The 27,312-nt window shown below is 40.5% G+C and overlaps 1 long non-coding RNA gene across 2 annotated transcripts; it reads left to right on the top strand.

Annotated features, from left to right (window-relative positions):
* Nucleotides 1–3,498: 3,498 nt before the first annotated feature.
* LOC144589424 (uncharacterized) lies at nt 3,499–26,609 on the top strand. Of its 2 annotated transcripts, XR_013545516.1 has the most exons (3): nt 3,499–3,655; nt 4,084–4,158; nt 15,944–26,609. It is a non-coding gene; the product is annotated as an uncharacterized LOC144589424 (long non-coding RNA). The 2 variants fall into 2 exon arrangements; XR_013545515.1 differs by lacking the exon at nt 3,499–3,655 and having other exon boundaries at nt 4,046–4,158.
* The last annotated feature ends 703 nt before the right edge of the window (nt 26,610–27,312 follow it).

The following is a 27,312-nucleotide window of genomic DNA, read 5'->3' on the forward strand; positions in this document are numbered from 1 at the left end:
GAGTCACACAAACAGGGTGAAGCCAAGAATGGGGGAATTTCACATTCCTAGATAGGATGCATAGGTATTCTCAAAGGCATAAGCTTAGGACTCATGCCTACACACAGAGGACACCTGTGAAAGGGCCCTTAATTGATAAATAGCGGTATATTGAACCTGGAAAAGCAAGACTGGCCCAAGCCATTTTGCTCCCTGAGGCAAAGCAGCTGAATACTTTCCCTTCACAGTGGCAAAGTAAATATAACCTTAGTCCACTTAAGCTAGTTTGGTTTCTGAGGCAAAAACTCCTACAAATGCTTCTCCTATCAAACAAAAATAGCATCACAGTATTTATTGAATATTTATTTATTTATTGAAATATTTATTTATTAAAAAAAATAAAAATGTATAACCAAAACTGTGCTGCTTGCAGCCATGGAATTCAAGGGAGAAGGATAACTAGTAATTTGCCATCCTTTTATAACACCTGACCCCTGCAGTCCAAGGTTGCTATTTCATTCTCTCCGATGGTAGGGCAAACACTGCATGCAATCCAAGTTCATTTCTTAACTCCCTATGTCCAGAATCCTTTTGGGGTACATGTAATGTTCCTGTGGTTAACTGATAAAGTGCTGAGGCACATCTCAGTCATGTCTCTGGTTGTGCAACCAATTATGCAATCTAGATCAGGGGTCTCAAACTCAATTTACCTGGGGGCCGCTGGAGGTAGAGTCTGGATGAGGCTGGGCTGCATCAGATTTTCCGCCAAGCAGAGCAAGAGCCTGAGGAAGCTGCCCAGTAGGCTGGGGCTCCGAGGAGGAGGAGGAGGGGCGCGCAAGCCCTCGTCACCAGCCATGACCCTCTCTGGCTCTTTTTTCACTACCACCAGCAGCAGCAGCAGGACGAAGAAGCGGAGAAGGGAGGGAGCGCCGGTGACCGCGTAGCGGGGGGAGGAGGGCATGGCATTATTTTTTAAAAAAAACCCTCACAGAATTGCCTTGCCAAAGAAGAAAAGCCCCCATTGGTACCTGTGAAATTAAACAGAATGGGGTGGGGCCCCCACAGATGTGCACACGCACACAAACACACTCTCTCACACACGGAGGTCTGGCAACCTTCTTCTGAAGGCCCCCCTCAAAAAAGGCGCACTCAGCAGCAGCAGCTACCCCCACCACGACAGGGGAGCAAACTTTGCAAGGCGAGTCCAGACAGCCTCCAGAGCTGAGGCGGCTGAAGCAGGATGAGGAGGAGGAGGAGGAAGCACCACTGGGCACTGAGGTGGCCAGCCACTGGCCGGGCTGGTGCTGGGGTTGCTGAGAGAGAAAGAGAGCCAGAGGGCTGCTTCCCTGGAATAGGTGGTGGCAGCAGCAGCTGCTGGCGGAGCTGTTGGAGACGCTCTTCGAGGACAGGCTGGGAGCGAGCTCCGCTCTCAGGCATCACTCGGTGGCAGCTCAGGCGCTCAGGGGAAAAGGGCCGGCAGCACGTCTTGCTCGCCGGCTCTCCCCCAAGACAGCACCTCTTGCACCCTCCATCCAGAACTGCAGCCTGCCAGCTGGCTGACAGACGGGCTGGCTGCCAGGCTGCAGTTCCGGATGGAGGGTGTAAGAGGCGCTTTCTTGGGAGAGTGCTGGTGAGCGAGACAAGGCTTTTTTTTGACTCTTGACAGTAGAGGACATGTGGGCGCTTCAGGGGCAGGCAAGGCAGGGGCCACAAACTATCATCCGGCGGGCTGCAAATGGTTCCCGGGCCACATGTTTGAGACCCCTGGTCTAGATGTTCCCCAGAGCCTCATCAATTAGCTGCAGAAAGTTAGGCAGACCTTACACAAACACCATGAGGACTCTGGACTATACGGAGAGAACCCATTGTTTGGCAAAATATATTTTGGAAATTAATGGAAATTGGTCTTAGTTGACTCACTTGGACAAACTAATAATATGATGCAAAATATATGGGAATGAGTCTTTAAGCTCCAATTCTAACTGTCCTTTCCTTGGAGTAGGCAATATATAATGTGACCTGTGTTCAGATAAATAGCAGCCCTATTAATCCATTGATTAGGGGAAGCAGGATCATTGGCACTCCTACTAGGTAAAGCATGGAAGTTGTCCCAGGCACCAGATTGGGGGGGGGGCAGCCTCCTGACTGCTGCTTCTGAACTCCCTAGCTGTTTCCTTTTGGTGGAGGTCATAGCCAAGATATACCATACCAGTTGTCTATATCCCCCTAAACAGGTCTGGTGTGTCAGTTGCTGTGGAGGACTTCCCCAATGGCCGGTAGCAGGCCATTTAGCTTTTGTACACTGACTGGGAAAAGGGGACATCTTATACTACACTTTGTGCAACAAAATGTTTTGAGCCAACCACAGCTGCGACTGGAATTAATACCAGGGGACTGGCCATTCTCTTTTGCCCTGCAGGGCAGTAGAACCTCCTACCCACCTCTTGCCTAAAGGGGCCTAGGTTGCATAATGCATGAGCTTGTTTTCTAGCAAGATGGCTACAGCCCCATGCTATTCCTAGATGCTGTGGATTCATATCAAACTGTTGAGTATTCAGACCTGAAAGCAAAGATTTAAAGGCTATACTCTTAAATTCTGTACAGATCTGGGGACCTAGCATATGTTCATGCATATCTGCTAGCAAGGCCCAGCTTTCCACAGCTTAAGATAAAACAACCAAGGGTGTAGGCAATCTACAATTAGACACCCTTTTGTGTTCTCTTATTAATTTTTTTCCCACTCTGGGCATATAGCAAAATCATAAAGATTTCTAGTAGGGAGCTGGTGATTCAGGACTAGCTTCCTAAGGCAGCAGCGAGGAACCTATAGCCCTTCAGATGAGTTTTTTTAACCAATTCGCATCAGTTGTCCTAAGGAGAACAGCTGATGGTCAGGCATGACAGGAATCACAAGTTCAACAACTTGTGACAGGTTGCAACTTTCCTGTTTCCTTATCTATAGTTTTGTTCCTCGTCACTATTTGCAGAAGAGCAGAACCTGGATGCCTGGTCGCTGAAGCTCTGCAATGCACGAAGATAGACAGATCAGCCTTGTAACTCTTGACCAACGCCAAGCCCTGCGGCTAGAGCTGCACTTGGGTTTGCCTTGTTCAAGGCACTTGCTGGTCCAGCTGCTGAACAAGGACTGGCCATCACAGTAAAAGAAGCAAGCAAACAAGTAAAACTGAGAAGCATCGAAATATAAATATTTCCGCACGCACCCCTTCATACGAAAATCTTCGCCGACTCGCATTTGGAACCAGCAGAAAGGATTTGATTCATTTTCTTAACAGGCAGAAAAGAACAAGATTAAAGTGCAACATGAAACAAATGCTCTTTTCCCCTTTGCTACCTGTTAATAGAACAAGAACATCAAGTTCTAAAACCAGAACAAAAAAAAGCAGTGCAACAACAAAGCCCTTCTGTCATCAACTAGCACGTTTAAAATACCATATGGCTCTTTTTCTGGCTGCAGTTCAGTCGAAACTGGCATACCTTAGAGGTGGGGGAAGGGGGAGATAGTGGTGTTTCTCGGAAAGCTGTGCAGGAGAGTGCCTAGCAAGTAGCATTTGTGGCAGAGAATTAGAACCAGCTATCATATATTTTCAGATGCTGAAATCAAACTGAAGGCCACTTGACAGGACCGCAAGAGAGTTGTGCTGGAAAATGTCTAAAGGTTTCTTTGCCAAAATTTGCCCGGGATCTGGGCAGAACAAATTTATCTAGATGCCAAAATTCAGTACAGCTGCATGCACCAGTCTGCTAGGATAGCAAAATGCTTTCATAACCAAAAGGAAGCTACTTGTTCCATTTTATCGAATTTGCTGTGGGCTGACCTGTACCCTTTCCAAACATGATGCTGGGAGGGGGGCGGGACAGCAGAATATGGGTGCTTCCCTCTTCAGTGTTTTTAAAACATACATACATGTACCATCTTAAATCTAGAGCTTGCATGATTTCAGCAATGCTCAAAATAATCTCAGTAATTTGGGGGACTTTTTAGAGCCAAAAAGCAAAACAGAAATGTCTGTGAATAAAATGAAAAGTTAATTACTCCTGGCAAGAATATTCATGTATATTGCCCTCATTTGATCTCTCTCGCAGGTGTCCTCATTTGACTTCTCATAGCCAAATTCGATCAGCTGTACAGAGTGGATGTCTTCGTATTCATTTTATTAGGTGAGTGAAATCCCATGTGTGACTTTCCTTTCTTCTGCAAAATGGAACATTCATGATTCTTATACAGGTGGTACCAAAGACATTGTGCTGCTTAAGGCAAATTGCATGATGCTCTCCCCACTACCCACATTCACTAAATATGCAAGTCACCTAGGTTGCTTGATACATTACTTCAGCCTTGATGAGAAGATAGAGTCTTCCACCATATCTGAGGATAGCAGTCTATTTTTGGGACCATGAAGTAAGCCATATGGCAAATAAAACATCTGTGCTGAAAGCAGCTATACAACTACCCTTTAGCATCTGTCATCCAAAGGGGTGACCACATAGACAAGTAATCTGGGAATGGAATGATCTGATTTGTATTATTTTCCAAACTAAAAGGTCAGTGTGAATCACCCTGGAGTTTTTTGCCCCTAATCCTCACTTTTTTCTCCACCGCTGGAGCTTATACTTCTTTTTTTCTTCCAAAATGAATGAATTGACATTGATTCAGGCAATTTGATTGTGTGATCAATACCTGAATCAAGCTGAATGGCAACCAGAAGCTGGTTCTCCCAGCTTCCTAGTTCAAGTTAGGCAGAAAAGAAACAAAAGGGCACTGGCAAGGTTGTCAGTTCCCGCCAGCCAAGCATCACTCGTCTGAAACCATTTTTAGAAAAGGGTTTAGTGCATGTGTTTGTGTGCTAGGGCAGCTGTAGACTGAAAGAAAAAAAATATGAGTGAAGCATCAGCAGAGGGTGGGGAAGAAATTGCTAATAGGCAGCTTGCTAAGGATGTTCTTTGCACCTTGTTAAGGTAGCTCTGATGGAGCCATACCTGATAGATAGATAGATAGATAGATAGATAGATAGATAGATAGATAGATAGATAGATAGATAGATAGATAGATAGATAGATAGATAGATAGATAGATAGATAGATAGATAGATAGATAGATAGATAGATAGATAGATAGATAGATAGATAGATAGATAGATAGATAGATAGATAGATAGATAGATAGATCGATGGATCGATCGATCGATCGATGGATCGATCGATCGATGGATGGATGGATGGATGGATGGATGGATGGATGGATGGATGGATGGATGGATAGACAGACAGACAGACAGATAGATACAGACAGACAGACAGACAGACAGATAGACAGACAGATAGATAGATAGATAGATAGATAGATAGATAGATAGATAGATAGATAGATAGATAGATAGATAGATAGATAGATAGATAGATAGATAGATAGATAGATAGATAGATAGATAGATAGATAGATAGAACTTTATTACAGTCAAAGACCAGCCACCATACCTCTTAGAAATCTGGATAGCCATTGCAGATTTACCTTAACAAGCTGCAAACATGGCAGACTGCCAATTTCCTCCCCTCTCTGCTGACTCATGCGTGGTTGGCTAAAGCAAATTCAATAGTGCAGATCAATTCACATTTTTCCTACTGTCTAGTTCCATCCTCAGGTGGACAGCTAACTATGATGATTGAGATGTCCATGTTTCCCTATATTTGAACCGCAAACATTAATCTCTCAGGAATGTAAATGTCAAATCTGAAAATGTGAAGTCCAGATTTCTTTCATCCATAATTCCTTAGATGTTCCCAGTGTAACTGCAGACTTCGGAGGTAGCTGTTTATGCATTTTCAGGAGGAAATAATGAAAGTGTGGATATTTATATGCACCTTTAAACCTGGATGCTCACATCTGAAGCTATAAAATTAGAATACTGCAGGGATCCCAAGAATGGGTTCATGGTTTTTATACACACATAGGAATGTCATCATCACTTTTCTTTGAGATGAGCAATCTTATTTTGTCTATGGGCCACTGGCAACAACAGATTTTTGGGTACCCATCTCACATACATCTATAGTCAAATAGGCAAACAACTACATCCACATGTGAACCTTCTGTAATTATCCTCTCAATTCCACAAACACACTCATGCATACATGTTTATATGCATAGGGAGGGCTATGCTTGGTCATGATTGCTAGCTGGAGCTTAATACTATCTGATCCACAGATTCTCATTAAGATCACTGTTTCCCACAATGCACTAGTCCCTCTCCTCTTCAGATTTTACTTTCAGTTCTGTTTTTAAGATAAAGTGAGGAGGCTCTGAGCCACAAACACTATCTTCCCTCTCTGGGGAAAGAGGGAGTATAAATATAATGAACAATAAATAAACAGCAGTAAATAAACACCCATCCAAATCATCAGTGGGTTTTTTCCTTTCATTCTGGTAAGGTGGTTTGTGCAATAATATCACATTCATTTAAACACCAGTAGAAAAGTAACATAACTGCATTTCAAATATCTGCATTTTAAAGTAAGGGTAGATCAAATTATATTATTTAGCTTAGTGATTAGCTTAGCTCTTTTCCACTAGCTTTCTCATTTCTGACAAAGTCCACTTTTTTCTTTTTCTTTTTGACTTTTTAAAATTAATAACTTGGGATAAGGTAAGGGGTACAGAAGGTAAAGGGGGATATGGGGGGAAGGAGGGGGAGGGGAAACACAAAATGTACTGGCATACAATCTATTCATGTTGCAATATCAAATCGACTTTCCACTTTTTTACAATTTGATTGCCCTTCAGGTTTTAACTTACATTTACATCCTAGTTTAAATCTATGTTATTCAAGCACTATCTGGTGACTAAGGCCATTTATATAATAAACCCCATAGTTCAGTTGCCTTTTTAATTGGACAGTCTTTCAACACTTCATTGGTGTTTCTGGCGTCATATTCTGTTTGAAAAAGAAATCCATGTCTTATTTTATTTGCTTAATAAATTCCTCATTTTTTAAATGTGAAGTATTGAGCTTCCAATGAAATTCTCTTGATTTGCTACCCAGTTGTAATGAAATTGGACTGTAGTCTGCAAATGTGTTAGGTAAAATGTCTATTTGCTCCAGTTCTTTCATTAGGCTTGTTGAGATCCAACATGCGTCAATTCTTGACCACGATTTATGTCTGTTGGAATAAAAAGTATAGTCTTTGGGTTACACGTCCTCCAAGCATCTATGATATTTACTTCTTCTGCCAGTTATAGAAATTTTCTTGGGATTATTCCTCTCTCTCTTTTTGGTTATTTTATCTGATTTTGTGTCTAGTTCTTTGTCAAAAACAGCATTAAAATTTCCTATCACACAACAGTAGTCATAATCTTTATTTCCTAGTTCTAGTTGTAGTTGTTTACATTTTTTTTCTTGATTTCCATTTGGTGTGTAAATAATAATTAGCATTTTCTTTAATTCTCTTTGGATTTCCACCATTAATAGCCTTCCACTGTCTGAGGAAACAATTAGTTTTGGTTTCAGTTCTTTCTATATATCCACAGCCACACCTTTCATCTTTTTACTTGTGTCTGAAGCTACAAACAATTTTCCTAGCTTTGAACATTCCAGCAGTTCCTGGTTTGCTCTTTTCATATGGGTTTCTTGAATGCAAATTACATCAGATTTCTGTTTCTGCAATTGTAGAAAGATCTTTTTCTGTTTCTGAGGTGAATTCAGGCCATTTATATTGACTGAAAAGATATTCATTTGTCTTCTAGTCATCTAGAAGGCCAACAATGAGAGAGTGAGAGAGAAAAAAAATCTGATCCTGGAAAAAAATCCCACGGTGAAATAAATAACAATGGACGGGACCTAAAACTTTTATGAGTACAAAAAACAGACTGAAAAAAAACACTGTGCTACTAGACTTCTCAACAGTATAGACAGAGCGCTACCCAAACTTGGGAACTATATAATATCCCTGGGATGGGGAAGCCTTGAGAGACCCCCCCCCCAAGAGGCTACGGCTGTAAAGGGCTATATTATAAACTGTAAGAAGATAACTGGGAGAGATAATGTCGTTGAGGGTGGACTGTGGAACTGGGAAAACCAGGACTGGATTATAAGGACACCTACTGGAGGAAAGCTAAGTGACAGTCTCAACACACCTGCTATATTATATCTGATTTGTTATGTGGGAAGCCTTTTGGGACTTTGGAACATCGCACTGAGACTGGAACTGTACAAATATTGAAGTAGGAAAGCCAGAGATTTTTCCTAGCTTCATTTTGATATGTGGAATGCTGTTTGGGATTCTGGAACATCGCATTGAGGCTGGAACTGTACAAATATTGAGGTTTGAAAGCTTGGGCTTTCTTCGTTGGATTGCCTGGGACTCTGGTAGTAGAGGTCATAACAACACTGCTAGGATTCTTGAGAAGAAGGAACATTTTTGCCACGGTTGTATTTTAAACTGCTGGGCTAAAAGCTGATTTACATACTATAATACCTGTGTAAAGATTGGAGGAAGATCCTAGGGGAGGTTTTTGGTTGTGGATTTTGTTTGTTGGTTAAATAGTGGAAATTTCTGAAAGAGCAAGTGGTGTATTTGAGGTTTGGACATTTTGGTGAAGGGTATGGTATAATTCACACAAACTCTATTCATAGATAGTAGGTGAAAATTGAGATATTGTTACTGAAAAGATTGAAATGGCTTCCAAAAAAGCAAAGGCCCAAATGCCTGGAACCTCTCCTGCTCAGTCTCAAAGGCTGGGAAAACTAGTGGCACAAAAAACCAGACAAAGAATGGCATATCATGCAAAATATACTAACAGCAGGATTTTAACAAGAAAATGAATGTCTCAGCCAAATAGTGGATCAGATGAAAGAGATGACAACAGAGATATCAGAAGCCAAACAATAGATAACTGAAGTGAAAACAAAAACACAAGATCTTGAGGAAAAAGTGAGAGGAATAGATGCTAGAGTGAACCAAATGAAGAAACACTAGAGGCAGTACAGAAGACTCAAAAACAAAAAAATGACAGATTAATAATGCTAGAGATAGAGAGACCATCGAAGATGCTTAGATTTCAAAATGTGCCAGAAAAGGAAGGGGAGGACCTAGAGATACTAATGAGTAAAGCCTTGGCTGCAGAAATAGGGATGGAAGCAGCTGACTTCTATCATTTTTTTGGAAGCAACTTTCAGGGTGAACACAGCAAACACAAGAAGAAGCAAGCTACCCAAAGAAATTCACGTGAGATTTATGAAGAAATCAATTTGAGACAAGGTTTTAAGAGCCTCACAAGATAAACAATTGATAATAGAAGACAAGAAAATTGATGTTCTGAAACAAATTCCCTGGCAAATGTGGCAGAAAAGGAAAGCAATATTCCTCCCTTGCATCGTTACTTCAACAAAATGGAATTTCATATAGATGGCTGACACCAGAAGGTTTATTTTTTCAAATTGACAGACAGAGATGTAACATAACATCACCAATGAAAGCACAACATTTTATGGGGGAAAATGAGAAGAATCTGAAAATACAGGGAGAAAGAAAAAGGAGGGGAAATCAAAAGAAAGACCTCAAGAGAAATCAAATCACCCATCACAATCAGAATCAGACACAGAACTAGGAGAACAGGAAGTACCTGAGCCAAGACATACCAGAGGCATGACCAGGAAAAAACAGAAAGGTAGTAACCAAAAAGTCCACTTTTTTCTATATTGCTGGCAGTGAATCAGAACAGTGATTTCTTTCCTACTGGTCATCATTCAGCTGAATGGGTAGGGTTTCCCAGTCCCCATGGCTAGGGTTGCCAGATACATGGGTACCAAAAGGAGGACACAGAAATACAAAAAGAGGGCAGAGGAGGACATATTGAATGTTTCATTTGAATTATTCTGGATTAAACCTGCAATCAGTACAATTTTATTACAATTTTGTTGTTGTTTAGTCATTAAGTCATGTCTGACTCTTCGCGACCCCATAGACCAGAGCACGCCAGGCCCTCCTGTCTTCCACTGCCTCCCAGAGTTGGGTCAGATTCATGTTGGTAGCTTCAATGACACTGTCCATCCATCTCATCCTCTGTCGTCCCCTTCTCCTCTTGCCTCCACACTTTCCCAACATCAGGGTCTTTTCCAGGGAGTCTTCTCATGAGATGGCTGAACCCACCCTGGCCCAACTGCGAGATCCCCCGGCCGCTTGCACTCCACACAGGCTCAGAGGCAACCTTGCTAATGTGGACACTCAAACAAGGCTCCAGTGCAGGCAGGGGGAAAGTGGTGCCAGGCAAAGCCAAACAAGGCAGCCAACCCTCCCCTGAGGGTCATAAGTTCAAGGGTGGGGAGTGCGGGAGCTGGAGTCCCCGAAAGGGACTTTGAACACACACAGTCAGGGCGCTCGCCTTCCCATTGATGTTCTCAGGTGCTGCTTGCTCCTACCTGGCTCGGTGGGCGGGGTTCCGCTTGCGCTGCCTTTCTGGGCTCCATGTGGGCTAGGCAGGCATGGTGTATCACCAAGCAGCCACTGCCACCGCAGAAGGTGGTGAGGGCTGCACTCCAGCTCTGGCGGCAGGTAATGGGGCAGGTGAGGGAAGACATGGGGAGGGGGGATCCTTCCATCTCTCCCCCTCCCATCCAAAATTATAACATAAAATATACTAAAGCCTGACATTTTTCTCCGCCTGCCTGATGGAGGACATTAGGCTAAAAAGGAGGACATGCCCTCCTTTTGCCTGACATCTGGCAACCCTACCCATGGCCTACAGTGCACCATAAGTAGGGCAATGATTGTCCACCAGTAGTTAATTTGCTTACTATGCAGTGTGAACTAAACAATAGGTTTACAACCTAACCTACTAGTCTTCTGTATTTCAGATTATGTTCTGACAACATAATTATTTAGAGTTAAGCTCTTTAGAGAATTCCTGAACCTTCTGTCTATTCTTTCCTGTGCAACAGAAAAGTTGTTGTAAATGAAGACACATCTAATGGATTCTTGTTAATAACCTTAAAAATACCCAAGTTCCAAGTCTAGGGAGAATGTATCTGACAACCCTACCAATATAAAGCAAGATCAAATAACTTCATTCAAAGTTCTTTTGATACCCCAGAACAGCAAGTGTGCGTTCTATGTGCCGTTATTATAATCAAGGAAATATAATTGCTCAGAATAAATTGCAACCCAATTTGTTTTCCTGCTCTGCAGGAATTCTTACCAGATTCATTAGCTGCTAGTTACAGAGCCCTCCAGAATTTGCTGAATATGTTTCTTTAATTACTCAGTAGCTAGCCCAAACAGGTTGATGTCTGATAAAATATGTTAGAAAAGGGGGAAAGTATTGATTTTTTTGGAAGCACAACTTATCACAACAGCATTCATTATCAGCATATAGAAACATTTGATGAAAGTACTATAATCAAACTATAATAAGAAAAGGCACTCAATAGGAACCTTATTGACTCCTAATGGATGTCAGTTTCATGACCAGTTTTGCCCTTCACAGCAAAAGGAATCTCTTTTTCAGCAATATTTTCACAGCTCAAAAATATACTTTTTGTTGGAATTACACCTTTGTATGCTGCCTTTAAGAGGTTTTGGATGGGAGGGAGCTACAGTGAATGTTAATCAAACCAGCAGCAACCAATTGTACTCTACCTCACATTTTGAAGAGAGCCATGCCTCTCTACTCATTTTTCCTTTCCTGCTCCTTTTTAGTCAATCAGTCAGTGGATAGTTAGAGCTATGTAGTTAGAGAGCTAGTTAGTTAGTTAGTTAGTTATGAAGCTAGTTGACCAATTAAGCTCAGTTCATGTAACCAGTTACTATTTTTCTACAGAATGCTGTTTGTTTTGCTCTATGAAGAACTGTGAGTAAAATGGAAACCTTTTAATTCTTTCTCATAGTAATGTCTCTGAGTGAATTATTGAGACTGAAAGTGCTGGCTGAAGAGAACTAAGCAATAAGAGGTGGTCTTCTGTGGGAGATCTGAAGCTAATTCTGAACTTTATTCTCTGCATAGCCAAAAAAATATCCAAGCTCTACCAATTCCTTTTTCGACTACAACTTCCAAAGTTCCCAGCATCATCATGACTGAGGATTATGAGAGCTGTAGTCCACAGGGGAAAATTTCCCAGCTCTTTATCACCTAGCTGCAAAAAGATATGAAAGTTTTTGCAAGTTCTCTCTCTCTCTCTCTCTCTCTCTCTCTCTCTCTCTCTCACACACACACACACACACACACACACACTACACTACACTACACTACACTACACTACACTACACTACACTACACTACACTACACACACAAATACTTCCATGCTCCTAATGCAACCAGGCTAATACTCTTAGCTCAATTCAGTCATGGTTAGTTGACTAGCTGGGGAAGACTGTGGGTAGGTCAGCCGATTCAAATATACTCAGAAATGGTTTATCATGCCCTTTTTCTGGGGGCACCATGAGATGTGCAGCTTACCTGTGGTCACAGGCTGGCTGTACTTGCAGAAGACACAGTGGGGAAGTGAACTCCCAGCCTTTGGCTCCACAACCAAATACCTAAACCACTGAACTATTAAACTGTGATAGAGTTAGAGCTCTTAAATTATATGATGAAATAAAACCCCTGTATGCCGTATCAATTTCTCCACTCTGGCAAATGGAGTCCAAAATCCTCATCTATTCCCATCTGCAATCTTGCTGCTAGTAGAAAACATTACTTTCCAGTGTGAGATAAACCTTTCCATCTCAGATGGAGCCCTCTTTGTGTGTTAGTCATGTGAATGGTGTTCTACATGGTTAGCTGGGAGTGGGGATGTACTGTTGGTCCCACCTACGCTGACTGTCATGTCACCTTTTGGATGTGCTGACCCTTATAGTCAGTTGCAATAAGTGCTGCCCTTCTTTGTTTCATTCTTAAAAAGCACAAATGCATATACAAATATAAGCAAACTGCATGTGCAAAGTAGAGAAATAGACTATGGGCTCTTCCAGATGGGGTGTTTGGTCCTCTAATTGCTGGTATTTTCTGCTTCCTCTGTTGCCATTAATTACAGGGATTTGCATCCTGACAAGGGTGATTAGCACTAAGCTTCTCTGCTTCAGCACTCCTGGAAACTAGGGGCATTTTTAGATACTTTTAAAAAGAAACTTAAAAGAGATTTTTAAACAGTCAGCCTGCAATTCATTTACTCTTATCTCCTTACTCTTGTGGATGCTTGTCAGCTTCCAAACCTTCCTGCTACCTGCATTGCCACTATAGCCCTCTGTTCTTAGTGTCAACTTTTTCAGGCTGCTTCCTTTTCTATTTAGCTTATGTCCATTCCCTGATGCATCCACATTACACATTCCTGATCTCCTGTCTCCCTAGATCTGTTCTAGACCACTTCTTTTTTATCTGGGAGGAGAGATAGTCCTTGCATCACTGCTTCCTCTGACACCTCTCCTCCATCCCAGGTTGCTCTCATCATTGACAATTTAAATGTTTAGCTTTTTAAAAGAAATGTCTTGTCCAGATTGAGGAAGGGCCATAATGTAAAATCACCCCACAGGTGATTTTGTAGGATGTAGGATGCAGATGGCGGGATTGTTTTTTATATAAAGGAGAAAAAAAGGAAAACAGTTTGGGGCTAGGAAGAGAAGATTTTTAAAAAAGTCAAGCAGGAAACATCAAGGGGGTGGAGAGAATCAAAATGCTCTGAGAAATCAATTTTAAATGACTCTACTAATTCTTGTATACATAGAGATAAGGGACAACATCTTTTGGTTAGAAACAAAAAAGTCCAGAAACATTAGGGAGTGATCAGGTACATTTTGGGGATTGAATTACTTGTCTAGAAGAGCCCTATGATGAAAGAAGAGCAACAGGGATGGCAGGGATAGCATATTACTCTGCAATATTGGTGTACTGTAAAGTGTAAGTGCCATAGCTGAACATTAATTTGGGCTGAAAATATGAACTTTTTAAGTACTGTAGCTGAGCCACAGGGAGAAATTTTGGGTAAGGGGCAATATTTCTCATTGACCTTTGACTAACCTTATAGATAGATTTAGAGGGGCAAACAGAAGAGTAAGGGAAACTCTTTTTTCAGTATTTGTCAGAGCTTGCAAATAGTTCATTATTACCCTTATTTGTTAAAATTTCCAGCAACAAATTCTCAATATATCATTTTACAGGTTAAAATTCCAAATGCCACTGTTCATTCTGTTGACTCATTATGGACATTTTAAGGCTGAGCTATTAAATGATGCAATTACTAAATCAAACCTCTTAACATTTAAAGATTAACAAATTGGCTTCCATGAAGGCTTTAACATTTACAAATTAGCATCACCACCACCAAGTATAGACGTTATCACTTTAGTCAGTGGTTCTTAACCTTTGTTACTCGGATGTTTTTGAACTGCAACTCCCAGAAACCCCAGCCAGCACAGTTGGTGGTGAAGGCTTCTGGGAGTTGCAGTCCAAAACTCCTGAGTAACCCAGGGTTAAGAACCAGTGACCTTAGTAGTCTCCATACCTTCTTCCAAAGATTTCAGGGTGATGACAATCCAGGTGTGATTGAGTTTGGCAAACAGTTTGAGCAGTTCCTCGTCTTCAGCAGGAATAAACAACGGAGTCTCTTCAAGTGTGTTTAACTTTTTATTAAGTTGAACATTGGGAGAGTCCACAATAAAATCAATAGAATCAACTGTGTCAACATTTAAAGGAGACGCAGTCCAAGATAACATTAACTCTTTGTTTGACTTCTCTTCACTTGCCAGGGGGGTGGTCCAAACCATTCCTGGTCAGTAGGCTTCCTCATAGGAGCACTCCAGACTGCACAAATTGTCCCGCAACATGGGTGACAGGCCCAGTTGCCTTCTGGCTTAGAATTTACATGCGAAGGTCCTGGACATACCACCTTCTTCCAGGGACCGTGGCCACGTGGCAAGACCACCACTGTCCATTCTAACGGGTCTGGCAACGACCCCTCAGTCTTTTTATTAGGTGGATCCAGTAACAGTCCCCCCACTTTGAAGTTGCGAAAGTCAGTCAACAATTCCCTAGTCTTTATATATGATTCTTCTCTCTCTTTCTCTGCTCCAGTACCAATTCCTTTCTCTATTTCCCGTTTTACCGGTATTCTATAGACTCGGGATCCTTCCCCATCTCCTTCATCTTCCTCTTCCCAAACTGACAACTGTTCCACCTTCTCTGTGCCATTTTAATCTTTGAGTAGAAAAACCTCTACTCTATTTTTCTCTCCTTTTAACCCCACCACCCTTTTTTCTTTGACAATTAGACCCTTCACCCCTTCTGTCATGCCCTTGGCTGTCTCCTCTTTCTCCTCAGTCTCTGCCGTATGAGGGGATGGCTCACTTACTCCTCTTTTGTCTACCTCTATCACTCCTTCACACGAGGTTTATTTCATTTTCTCCTCACAGCAACCATATAATATAGTAACTCTGTAAAGGCAGGGGATATTAACTGGCCCAAGTGAGCTTCATAGATGAATGAGGACACAGACGCAATCTCCCCAACCCATGCCAAAAGTCCTATTCACTACTGTGAAGGAAAGCAGGAGGCAAGTGAGCCGTCCTCACCGATAGAAACACCCAAAGAGGAAAAAGGAGCCTGCGGGGGTGAGACAGGAGAGATGACAGAAACCTTAGTAGAGGAGAAAAAAGGGATAGAGTGTCTGGTGGAGGAAGGAGAAGGAAGAAAGGGGTAGGAGCTGAAGCTCTCTATGTGGGAGGATGATATAAAAGAAGGGGGGGGAAAGGAGGTTCAGGAGCAGATTAAAGAAGGAGAGAAAGGAGAGCAATGCCAAGGCAGAGAAAGAAAAAAGCAAATTAGAATACGAGAAAGTGCAGGATCTTCTTAAAGATTTTCCTAATCTAAGAGTCGGAGGCTTACTACCAGAACTGTACACAAAAGGAGAAGGAACGACTGTCTTGGAAATGCAGGAATGGACAGCGATTGTCTTTTCTCAGGAGCAAGGATGTGGGAGGAAAGTGCTACATCCAGACCCAATCTACAACACCCCACCAAAGGAGGGCGACTGGGCGCGTCACCCATGCTGTGGAATGGTTTGCGCGATGTGGAGTGCTCCCCTTTGCAAGATTATGGATGATGAATGCTTTGGTCCAGCCCTGCAGTAAATCACCTTTGTTTACAAGAACAATCCATGTTGTCAAGTTATGGACAGTTACCTGATCTGTGATGTTTTGATCCTGTCGGTGTCACAGTTGAGACACCACCAATTAATAAAGTTGAACTTGAGAAAGATTTAAAAAGGTCTCTGTCCTTTCTTTCTGCCAAAACAGAGGAACTGCCATAAATTTCCAAAGAACCCAATCACAACTACATCACAGTAGATGCCAGGGATGGAGGTTTTGCACTACTAATTTAATCATTCTCACTTCTGGATGTTTTATCTGACTGACAGGCACTTCAATGTGACTCACCTGGGAGAAATACATCAACTGGAAGACTTAGGCTTTAAGGCCTACCTCTGCCCAAAATTCCTGTTCCAGCCCCATTGCTATCTCAAAGCTTTCTTCATGTATAGGAAACTAGGCAGAGCTAGGCCTAGCCAAGTCTGAAAGTCTTCTAGTCAAGGCCTTTCTCCAGGTGAGCCTCATTTAGATGTCTGTAAGGTATCAGTCAATGACACAAATCTTAGAAATAATATTAGAACTGCAGAGTTGGAAGAGATCAATGAGTTTGGCCCCTGCCAAGGAGGCACGGGCGGGGGGGGGGGGAACGGGACTGAACTCCCATCCTCTGGCTCTGCAGCCAGATACCTAAACCTCTGAGCTGCCAAGCAGTTGTACTAATAATCTTAGAACTGAAGAGCTGCAAGATTCTTGAGTCCAGTTCCTCTCAGGGAGGCACAATAGGCAACTGAACTCCCCAGAATTGAGAGTTATGGGATTTGTAGCCAAAAACAAACAAACAAACAAACAAAATAAGCCATCCCTAGTGGGTACAATTATTTCATCCTGAATATACCCTATTGAGTCTCAGTTCAGAAGCTAAGTAGATAATTGAAAACCACCAGAAAACATAAAGGGTTTTTAGGTAGTCTAGGAAGAATTCTAATTAAAAACCTGAAGAGCCTCTACAGTCAGAATAATACTGGGCTAGGTAGAACAATGGCTTGACTCAGGAGACCGATTCCCATCTTCCTATAATCTCATACAGAAACAAACTGTATACTTTTATCACTTTTCTGGGTCTTAGATATGTTGGAGTGGCTATGTTCTAGGTCTCCGCACTGAATGTCCTAAAATTTTGAAGTACCTAGACAGATTTTCCTTTGTGGTTACATGTCAGCTCTGCAATAAGCTGCCAGGGACTCCTCCTCAGTCTGAATATGGAGACTCAGAATACACAATGATGGGTTGTTGCACCATTCTTTCTCCTCATGGTGACAGAGTTTTAAAGGAATGGTGGTTGAGGTTGGGAACATAGCCAACTTGTACTCACCCTTCCATTTGTCTATTTAAAACAGACAGAAAAAAACATTGTTCACATTCCTCATTCTCATTGATTGTGCAGCTTGTACAATTTAGTTTGAACCAAAGGGGCCTTTTTGTGCAAAAAGTGTCATTCCTTAGGTGCATTTATATTTATTTCTTTATTTCATTTGTGTACAGTCCTATTCGTGCAAAAGCACGGTTGTGGATGGTGTTTAATTAAAAAATAACAACTGTGGAAATTTTATAAACAAGCCACTATGCAGCTTCCTGTACCAGGCAAATTCTGTTCTGTTTGAAGAAAATACAGATATGGTAGAAAAGGTAAGAAAATTTTCACCACAAAACTAATATTTACCACCCCCAGTTAAAGTTATACACAATATATTTCTCTTGCTGTCAGTGTGAGAATACACATACCAGAATATTCTTTGCCATCCACTCTGCTAAGAATAATAATTCTATAGTACCTTGTTCTTACCTGAGAGGATGAAATAAATGAGGGTTTATATCTCTCAGTTAAAAGGCTTCCCCGCTGCTTTGCTTCCCACCTTTGTTACCCTTTCCCTGATGGATAGAGAAGCAACATGAAGATGTGAGGATTTTGAACAGACAGTGAGGAAGGGGAAAGGATTCTTTTATGTGACTATGAACGTTATTATGCAGTGCACAAAGTGGGTTACTTTTGCTAAACCAGGATATAACTATATTGATATAGAAGTCACAATATATATAAAAAAGTTACGCAGCCTTTCCCTCTGATGATTCAGTCTCCCAGAACTGCTTTTCCTCAAGTAATGAAAATCTGCCACCATGCAAAATACAAATTCCAAAAAACCATGTTGGGAGGAAGACTAGCTAAACTGATAATTGCTTGCTATTCACTACAGGTTTTAGGGAAACCCCCTGGGGGGGGGAAATGTTCTTACTGTACCCCACTGCCTGCATGGTATTCTCTCATCTTCCCTAGTGTCACTGCTGCACATACACTGATAGCCTCATAGCTCTGGTTGAAGGGAGAAGGTGAGATGAGCAGAAACATGGGCTTCTGTTCCTCTCTGCAGTTCAAGTGAACAACCTATAACAGTGTGAATGTCAAGCAACAGGATCAGGTGGTGGACAAAAGTGAGTCTGCTGCTGGGGCAGGAGTTTCCACAGCCACCCTACCATGCTGAACCATGACACCAGCCCTGTTATCCCACAGATACTTTGGCTCTAACATATGGTGTGGAAACTTTGCTTGTGAAAGCAGTTTTGGCATCAGCAGGTAAGCCTCCTGGTTGCTTTCAGGTCCTTTCCCTCTTTTTATTGTTCTGTTGAGTCAGATTAATTTGAACAGATACTGTATGTTAGATGGAAAGGTAACAGATCACCGTTGGCAAGTGAACATATGAAAGAAATAAAAGCAGCCACTCCTGGCTCAGTGCTTGTGTATGTATCTGTGTGTGCCCATTTGGAGTGCCGTTTGGGAAAGGGATATTTCTGCTTCCACTGCTTCAGTGCTTATTGAAAGGCGTGGGGTGTGTAGCTGAGTTTATCACACTGGACTCCAATAGGAAAGCAGATGTGCAGCCACCCAAGAAATTACCATTTACAATAAGAGACAGAACAGCAAATGGATTTTCATGCATGGCAAAATAATGTAATAAACTGAGCAAGGCCTCTGACTTGATAAATTATGTGGTCAGAGGGAGGGAAAAAACAATTTGTTTAAATTCTTAAACCTTCAATAGAGCTATAAAACAAGGTTGTTGTATTCTCCAAGTACTTTTTGTGGCATCGTTTTTTAAAATTCCCCCTTCCACATTACATAATTCCTCTTGGTATACTTAGCTTGGGCTACAGTCTTATGCCTGCCTGCAGGGATCTGTCTCATTGAATTCAAGGTGGAGAGAGAGATACACTCAGTGAGTGGGCACACACAACTAGACAGTGGGAGAAAGGGAAACTGGCAATAAAATCCACAAGAGGTTTTTTTTGTGAGTAATGGAATGCCTTTTGTTTTGTTACCACAAGGCCTGTTGGAACCAATGGATCTGAATTGGTGTCAATGAGTTAGCACAGAACAAAAAGGACAGAAACTCTCATTGGAGAGAGACAAAGAATGAGGTTAAATATTCAGGACAAGAAGCTGAGTAAATTATGACTAAGGAGGGTGGGACTTCATTTCATATCATTTTTGATACAAATTTACTAACATTCCCACAGTTCTTCATATTTAGGATGAAAAGAGCTTGGGATTTTGAAAAATCAGATGTGGAACAAACCAAACCTGACAGATTCATCAGCACAATCTATGAATTTTGAGGTCTTCACTCTTGAAAACTCTGGGTACGAATCTCTGTGTATTCATACATGTTATAGGATTCAAATTAGAGTTGCCATCTCCCCCCCCAAAAAAAAAATTGTGTAGGAGGAAGATAACCATGGTCCTCTCCATATGATTAATTGCTCTACTTGTTGCATTTGGCCTCTGTCAATGGCAGAGAATCCTGTTTTAATTTGCATTCACATATTTACCCAGATTCACACATTTCCTTATGGTTATGGCAGAAATAACTTGAGATTATAATGAAAACATGGAGGAATTCAGATATTTTAAAATAACCAGTGAGATTACAGTCTTGCAATAAAATTCAAAATAGGGGTGGCCTGGAGCAGCTGTCCTTATGATGAAAATCCAGCGAAAAGTTAAAATTGACTTAGAAAAATGTATGGTATTATATATACTCATTTCCACTGAATGGCATGGAATTGTGGACTCTAGAACAGGCTCTTCTTGAAAAGACGGGTGCATTTGAATTGCTGATTTATTGCAAGATGCTGAGGAGTTCTTGGACTGAAAGGAGGAACCAGTTGAACAATACTAAAGCTATACTGTAGAACATAGGGTGTGAAATCATAACCACATAAAATGAAAAGAGTTGGAATAGTCCAGTCTGAATGAGAAATGAAGAGATTGCTGCAGTAGATCATTTTGAGTAAAATAAATAAACAATGTGCAGGAGGAAGGACATATGGACTAAAGTACTCTGGAGTGTCTGGTCTGGATGTAGCACAGCATCTCTGTTTAGACCTACTACATCAGAAATCAAACCCATCATTATGACATTCAGTCTCTAGTATGACAAAAACAAAAACAACAACAACAACAACAGGAAGGATGAGGACACATGCTTAAAATTGTGAGAATTACCATATTTTTCCATGTATAAGACTATACTTTCGTCTAAAATCTTTACACTAAAAATTGATGGTCATTTTATTCACGGAAGTAAGCTGAAGAGAGAGAAAAATAAGTGGAGGGGAAAGCAGGGATCAAAGTGATCCTGCAGGGCTTTGATCCCTTTCCCCCTACACTTACTAAGCCCCACTTAGATTTCTTAATTTTGGGTTAGAAAAGTGGGTGGTGTCTTATACATGGGGGCCTCTTATACATGAAAAAATATGATATATAAGACCTAATGGAAAGAAAATTGGAAGGAAGAAGGGTAAGATGGAAAGGCCTAAATACAATTGCAATAGAGAAAACTGTATTAACAAGAGAGAGGTATGCTGACCTTAAAATAATTTGTTATAGACAAAAACAAAGTTCAAAACATATTCAGTTGCCTTTGATGTCATAGTAGACTACTGTATTTGTAAGGGGTTTATTGTAATATTAATAACGGCAGCTTTGGATGTTACAGTGATGATACAGTGAGAAAGGAAGTTAAGTATAAGAAACGTTAATGTCTAACAGCCATTGGTAGAGCTTCTTCAGCTATACTTTAGTCTAACCCCTGTTTTACTCTAAGGCTACCTAGTGCTAAGTCCCATATCCTGTTGTGGTGAGTACCATAAGGTTGTAGTACTTCCTTATGTGTTACACTTCATTTTGCCCCTTCTAATTAATTTCATGGCATGACCTCAAGTTCCACCATTTTGAGAGCAGGAACATATTTGTCTGTTCTCATAAAATCATAGAATAATGGAGTTGGAAGGGGCCTATAAGGCCATCAACTCCAACCCCTTGCTCAATGCAGGAATCCAAATTCAGATCTCACAGATGTTTGTCCAATTTTCTCTTGAATCCTCCAGCATTGCCACGCTCTCCACATCCTGAGTTAATATTTTCTTCATAGCCTTCATAATTTGAGAAACATTTCTTCTTTCAATGTATTTTCATTTTGTCCTCCTGAATTAAAGAGTGGTGAGGGGAATGCATGATACACAATCCTGATGTACATTAATTAATCTGTCACACTAGTCTAATCTCGTATAGACATGATCTTGGATGCTTTCAGCCTTGAACAGCTGGGAAAAATTTCATCTTTTACCTGCTTTGAACTTGCTAACGACTAGCTTGTAAGAGATTCCACAACTCCAAACAAACAAACATCTGTTAAATTCAGATAAGTATAGTAACAAATTAAGAGCAGCCACATACACAGTTTAAAATAGTGGCGACGAAACCATCAAAAACAAGGCTATTTTTTTTTAAAAAAAACATAGCCAGGAGATGGAAATGCATTTAACACATTTAAGATTAACCTGGAAAACTAAAATTCAGAAATAGTCCATTAAAGGTACATATCACCTATTCCTGCATCTGGAAAACCAAATGTGTCACAGGTCAACAGGTCTTTTTATGAAGAATCCAGTTTGTTTTGCTTCATTCTACATTTGCTTCTCAGACACATCTAAATTACCAGAGTTTTGAAAAAAGAAAAATGAAGGTGTAGGAAAAAAGCTTTGTGATATATAGGAGTTTTAGCCTGAAGGGACTCAGGGTGACATGGTTTGAAGAGGTTGATCACTCTGCCATGCACTCTTGTTTGGAAGCTATCTATGGAAATTTAAATCAAGGGCAGGAAGACTGCAGTCCCATACTTATCTGCTCTGAAGTAAGCCACCGTGATAAATGGCACTTAAGTAAAGCTTGGGAAAAGATTTGGGCTACAACTCCCAGAATCCCTCAGTCAGCAATCCAAAAATATATCAAAAAGAACGTTTTCAAATTCTGTCCAGGTATGAGTGTATGGGATTGTGGCATAAAAGTATGGAAGGAAGGTCTGTTAACAGCCTTATACTCCTGTCCGTAGCAGCAAGGATAGTAAGTCTTACAGTATAACTGTGGTGAGGATGTAGATGGACAGGAGCTGAGTGCAAAACTATATGTTATAATGTGTCAATAGAATTAACGTCATATTTAGGATATGTGATTGAGCCAGCTTTGTGTATCTGAAAAATGAGACTTCTAAAGAAAGAACATGCTATGGCCTAGAAACTGATCACAAAATAAAAAAGCTAATTTGTTCCTTAAAAAGTGTTTATCATCTGTAATTATACCATGTTGGTGTTGATATGGAGGTCTTTTTTTAAAAGTATATCCACCAGAAATTCTTATAAGGTTTTACCCTATTTTGAAACAATTTAACTTTAAAAGTAGGTGAAAATAGCTTTTTCAAGAATTCGATCTGCAACATGTAACTTGCTCGGTTCCTCCTTATAGAAATGTGTGTAAAGCAGAGTCTCCATATTCAGATGCTTTGGCTAAATACAACATTTTAGTTACTTTTAAATGACAAAAGTGAAGGGTTAATTTTAGTTTTCAAATTACATTAACCAAAAATACTTTGGGGAGCCTTGGATCTGTAACTAACTCCTTTAAAAAAAAACTGATAAAGTTCTATTGATTGTTAATGTGTTTCCTTAATTCTTAATAGCAGCCATGCTCAGAATGGGTTACAACAGTCAACTTGTTGTTATTGTTGTTTAGTTAAGTCCTGTCCGACTCTTTGTGATCCTATGGACCAGAGCACGCCAGGCCCTCCTGTCTTCCACTGCCTCCCAGGATCAAATTCATGTTGGTAGCTTCAGTGATACTGTCCAACCATCTCGTCCTCTGTCATCCCCTTCTCCTCTTGCTTTTACTCTTTCCCAACATCAGGGTCTTTTCCAGGGAGTCTTTTCTTCTCATGAGATGGCCAAAGCCTCAGCTTCAAGATCTGTCCTTCCACTGAGAATTTCAGGGTTGATTTCCTTCAGAATGGATAGGTTTGATCTCAGGTAAATTGAGTTTGAGACCCCTGATTTAAAGGTAGGAACAATGAGACACCTTAGATTCTTAAAAGACAATATTAAACCCAAAAAAGAGAGAAGTATACAAATATTTAAAAGCAACAAAAATACCACTCTTTGAAATGGAAAACAGAAGTAGTAATAAAAACCCAGTTAAAGCAGTATTGCATAACAATCTATCTAAAACTGGGCATCTGGTTTCGGATGAATCCAGAGATGAATCCAGGAGTACCCCCAAGCTGTGCATGTGTGTTTTCAGGGAGAGTGTAACCCCATCCTGTACTGGTTGCATTTCTGTTCCTTGATCTGCCTTTCAACTGTCCACAAGCATCACTGTCTTGTCAGATGGGCAGCTCTGTCTGACACACTTGGAATTTATATGCCAATTATTGTATTACTAAGACATTTAGAAAAATGAATATTAGGCTGAAGTATCCATTTGATTATGGTATGCAATTTAAGTGCCAAAGCAATAATGGTAATGAAAGCTCAGACAAAGCCCTTAAAAAGTGTGTTTTGCTTACGTTAACTTCATGTAAGATGGGGACTGGGGACTGCAATGCCCTCATTTATGTTGTGCACTACATAAATGAAATGCAATGGAAAACCTTTTGAAAAGGCAACTGAAACATGGTCTGCCAACAGTAGGCAGATTTTGCAGTGGAAAGGGGGGGGGGGGAGAAGTGATTGAGAGCCATATGAGTCTAAGCATCACAGAGTGAAAAGAGGAGGTGGGGATAATCCATCAATGCAAGACTGAGTAGAAGTCAAGGCTGACACTGCCACCAAACTGAGAGGAAGCAGTTGCTTCAAGGGAAACAATGGTGTCAGAGGAGAGAGCTTGGTTCTCACCGGGTTTCCCAGAATCCCCTAATCTAGCTAGCCTGGTGTTATGCGGTGTGATGGAAGAAAGTGCCCCCATTAGCACTGTTGAAGAAAGATTCAAATGCCCATACAGTTGGCTTTTCTATGTGGAAGTGTAGGGGATGCCAGCCTGTTCATTGTTTCAGGTAGCAAAATGTTTTGGATTGTTTTCCTCCTGTATACAAGGCTTTGTGGCATGCCCTCTCAAGTTAGAAGCATGACTCTTAAACAAGAGTGTGCAGTCTTATTTCCTTTCTAAAGATAATTTCCTCATAATTTGCTTGTCTTTTCATTTCCTTAAAAGAATATTTAATTTCTCCATCTGTTGATAGTTTATTCTTAGTTCCCTCATTCATTTTATGCCTGCTGTGCTGTACTCAGAATCTTTATACTATTCTAGTATAATCTCTACTTCCTGCTGTGATAAAGATGCATGAATAATTTGCTTAGGTTGGTTAATATTTTTAAGGATTTATGAATCAGAATGATCATAATTAACAATTTGGGTTGAGAGGGTTTGTTTGTTTTTCTTTCTTTCACTCTTTCTGTCAATTTAATCGAGCTAATTCCTCCATAGGTGGAAAAGTTATTTGATTGTCATATTAGGATGTTTGCTTGTGGAGAGTCACATGTACTAGGAGTCCTGTAAAATAAAATGATGAGGAATGCGTGAAATAACTGAACAATTGTCAGACACCATATACCAGTGCTGGTGCTTTTTGGCTATGTAAAGTAGAGCTTAAATCTGCTGCTTGAGTGAAGTAGCCCCTCAGGCAGCAGTCTTGTGTATCTGGGAAGTATAGCAAATTGTTCCTTATTTTGTTATTGTTGTTTTGTTTGTTTTCTTGCTTGCTTTACTGTTATGGATCAAGAAAGATGAGTGGGATTTTACTGCATCATCTGCCAAAGCAACTTGGCTAGTTTTGAGGACTTTGCACCTTGACGTGTCATTATATGAAAATGTGTAAGTATAGAATGTTGAAATAATTAAGGAGGATGTGGAAAAATTAGCCCTGAAAATGAAAGTGCTTTTAAAATTGAGGCTTGATCAATAGTTTATAAAGTCATTGCAAAACAATTAGCTAGCCCCAGCTAAGCAAGGTCACTCTACTGTAATGTTCTCAACAATTGAACATATTTATATTGCAATGTGTAAATATAGAGGTCGTGCATATAATTTGTACTCTTTGTAGTTCCAGTATCCTGGTGTTATAATACTATGGTGTGACAGAGCCTTAGTCCTCCAAGCTTTGCAAAATTTTAATCAAAATGATGATTTTATTGTCATAATGGCAGCCTGCCAGATTCTGAGTTACAGACCATTGGCATTACAGTAGGTGCAACATCAAGAACCTTTCCGATTAATTTTTTTTCACTGGTGCTCCAGGTCCAGATGCCTGGAGAAAAGATTCTTTATAATTGGAAATGAAAGGAAAACAATGGGAAGAACACACGCACTGGATATCAACAATAATCATGTAGCAGCATAACAACAAATTTCATTTCTAAAAGCCAGCAACTAAAATCAACATGGATATTCCTCCATAGATTCAAACTGGTTTGGCTGGCTGAGCACTGAGAATAATCTTCATGTGTGTTTAAATATGCTAAGAGGCTGATTAATATTTCACTTTCATGGATTTTGAATTTTAACAGGCTTAGTATTTTAAGAGCTGTATTCTCTGTTTTTCAATGTGTATTATAGGCTATAAGCACTTGCATTTTTAGAATGTGAGTAAAACATTCTTTTCAGTATTTTTATTGCCTTTTTATGCCTTTGTATTTTGAACTGAATTCTGACTTATGTATTTCCCTGCAACTTAAGTTATTTATTTTATATATATAGGCTTTTGTACACGTAAGCTTATTTATATACAGTATAAGCTTTTGAGGTTACAGTTTTTTCCATAGTTGTTAGACTTTTTGGTATTTTAAATATGTGGGATTTTATTTTTGTGCTAATGGAATGTAGAAGTCATGTAGGTAAATAAAGCTTGTAGAACTAGACAAACTGCTGTTGCCTGGAATTATTGCAATAATTAAAAGACATATACCTTGATATCCAGATGATACCCTCCTTGAATTGTGCCTGAACAGGAAACCCTTCCTGTCTCGACGCCACCTGTTAAGCTGAGGTGGGTGAGAGAGGATGGGATGAGCGATGGAGCCATGCTTCTCATTCTTCCAGCCTAGAAAACCTGTTTTTGTGGCCTGCAATGTCTATAGTCCCTCAGCATGGGGAACTCATGTATTCCAATTCTAGGAAAAGGTAAAGGTAAAGGTTCCCCTTGACAATTTTTGTCCAGTTGTGTTCGACTCTAGGGGGCGGTGCTCATCCAATTCTAGGAACTGTAGTCCAAAAAAGAACATTTCTGAACTCTGGTCACTCTGGTTTTCCCTCACCACAGAATTACTTGCCAGGCTACCTCCAAAATGAGGAAGGTAAGCAGAGCTGTTCAGGCAAGTGCTTCAGGGATATTACGTTGGCAGTAAATATTATTATTATTATTATTATTTGTTATTCATTGTGCTTTTATGCTGTCTTTCTCCCAGTGAAGGGACACAGAATCATGAAAATGAATGAAAAATTAAAACAAGATGCCTGAATCATTAAAAAGCTATTAAACACTGAACTGTTAAAATAATAATCTGAAAACAGATTGAAAAGTGTAGCAGCATTTCAAAACTACATTAAAAAGGATATCGTGTCAGAAAGTGTAAGGCATCTAACTATGGTAAAATTAAATATTAAAAGCCTGTCTGGACAAAAATGTTTTCAATTATCAGAGCTTTATGGGGGAAGGCATAACCTGAGGACCGCCTCTCTCAGATCCTTGGCAAATTTCACTGTAAAGGTGACAGAAATGAGAGGAGGGCCTCCCTGGAAGATCTTAAGACCTGAAGTGGTGTGATATAAGGGTGAGATAGGGTCTGTCTGGCTTAGCCCGGACCTA

This window comes from Pogona vitticeps, chromosome 5 (assembly GCF_051106095.1).
Source record: "Pogona vitticeps strain Pit_001003342236 chromosome 5, PviZW2.1, whole genome shotgun sequence".
Classification (NCBI taxonomy): domain Eukaryota; kingdom Metazoa; phylum Chordata; class Lepidosauria; order Squamata; family Agamidae; genus Pogona; species Pogona vitticeps.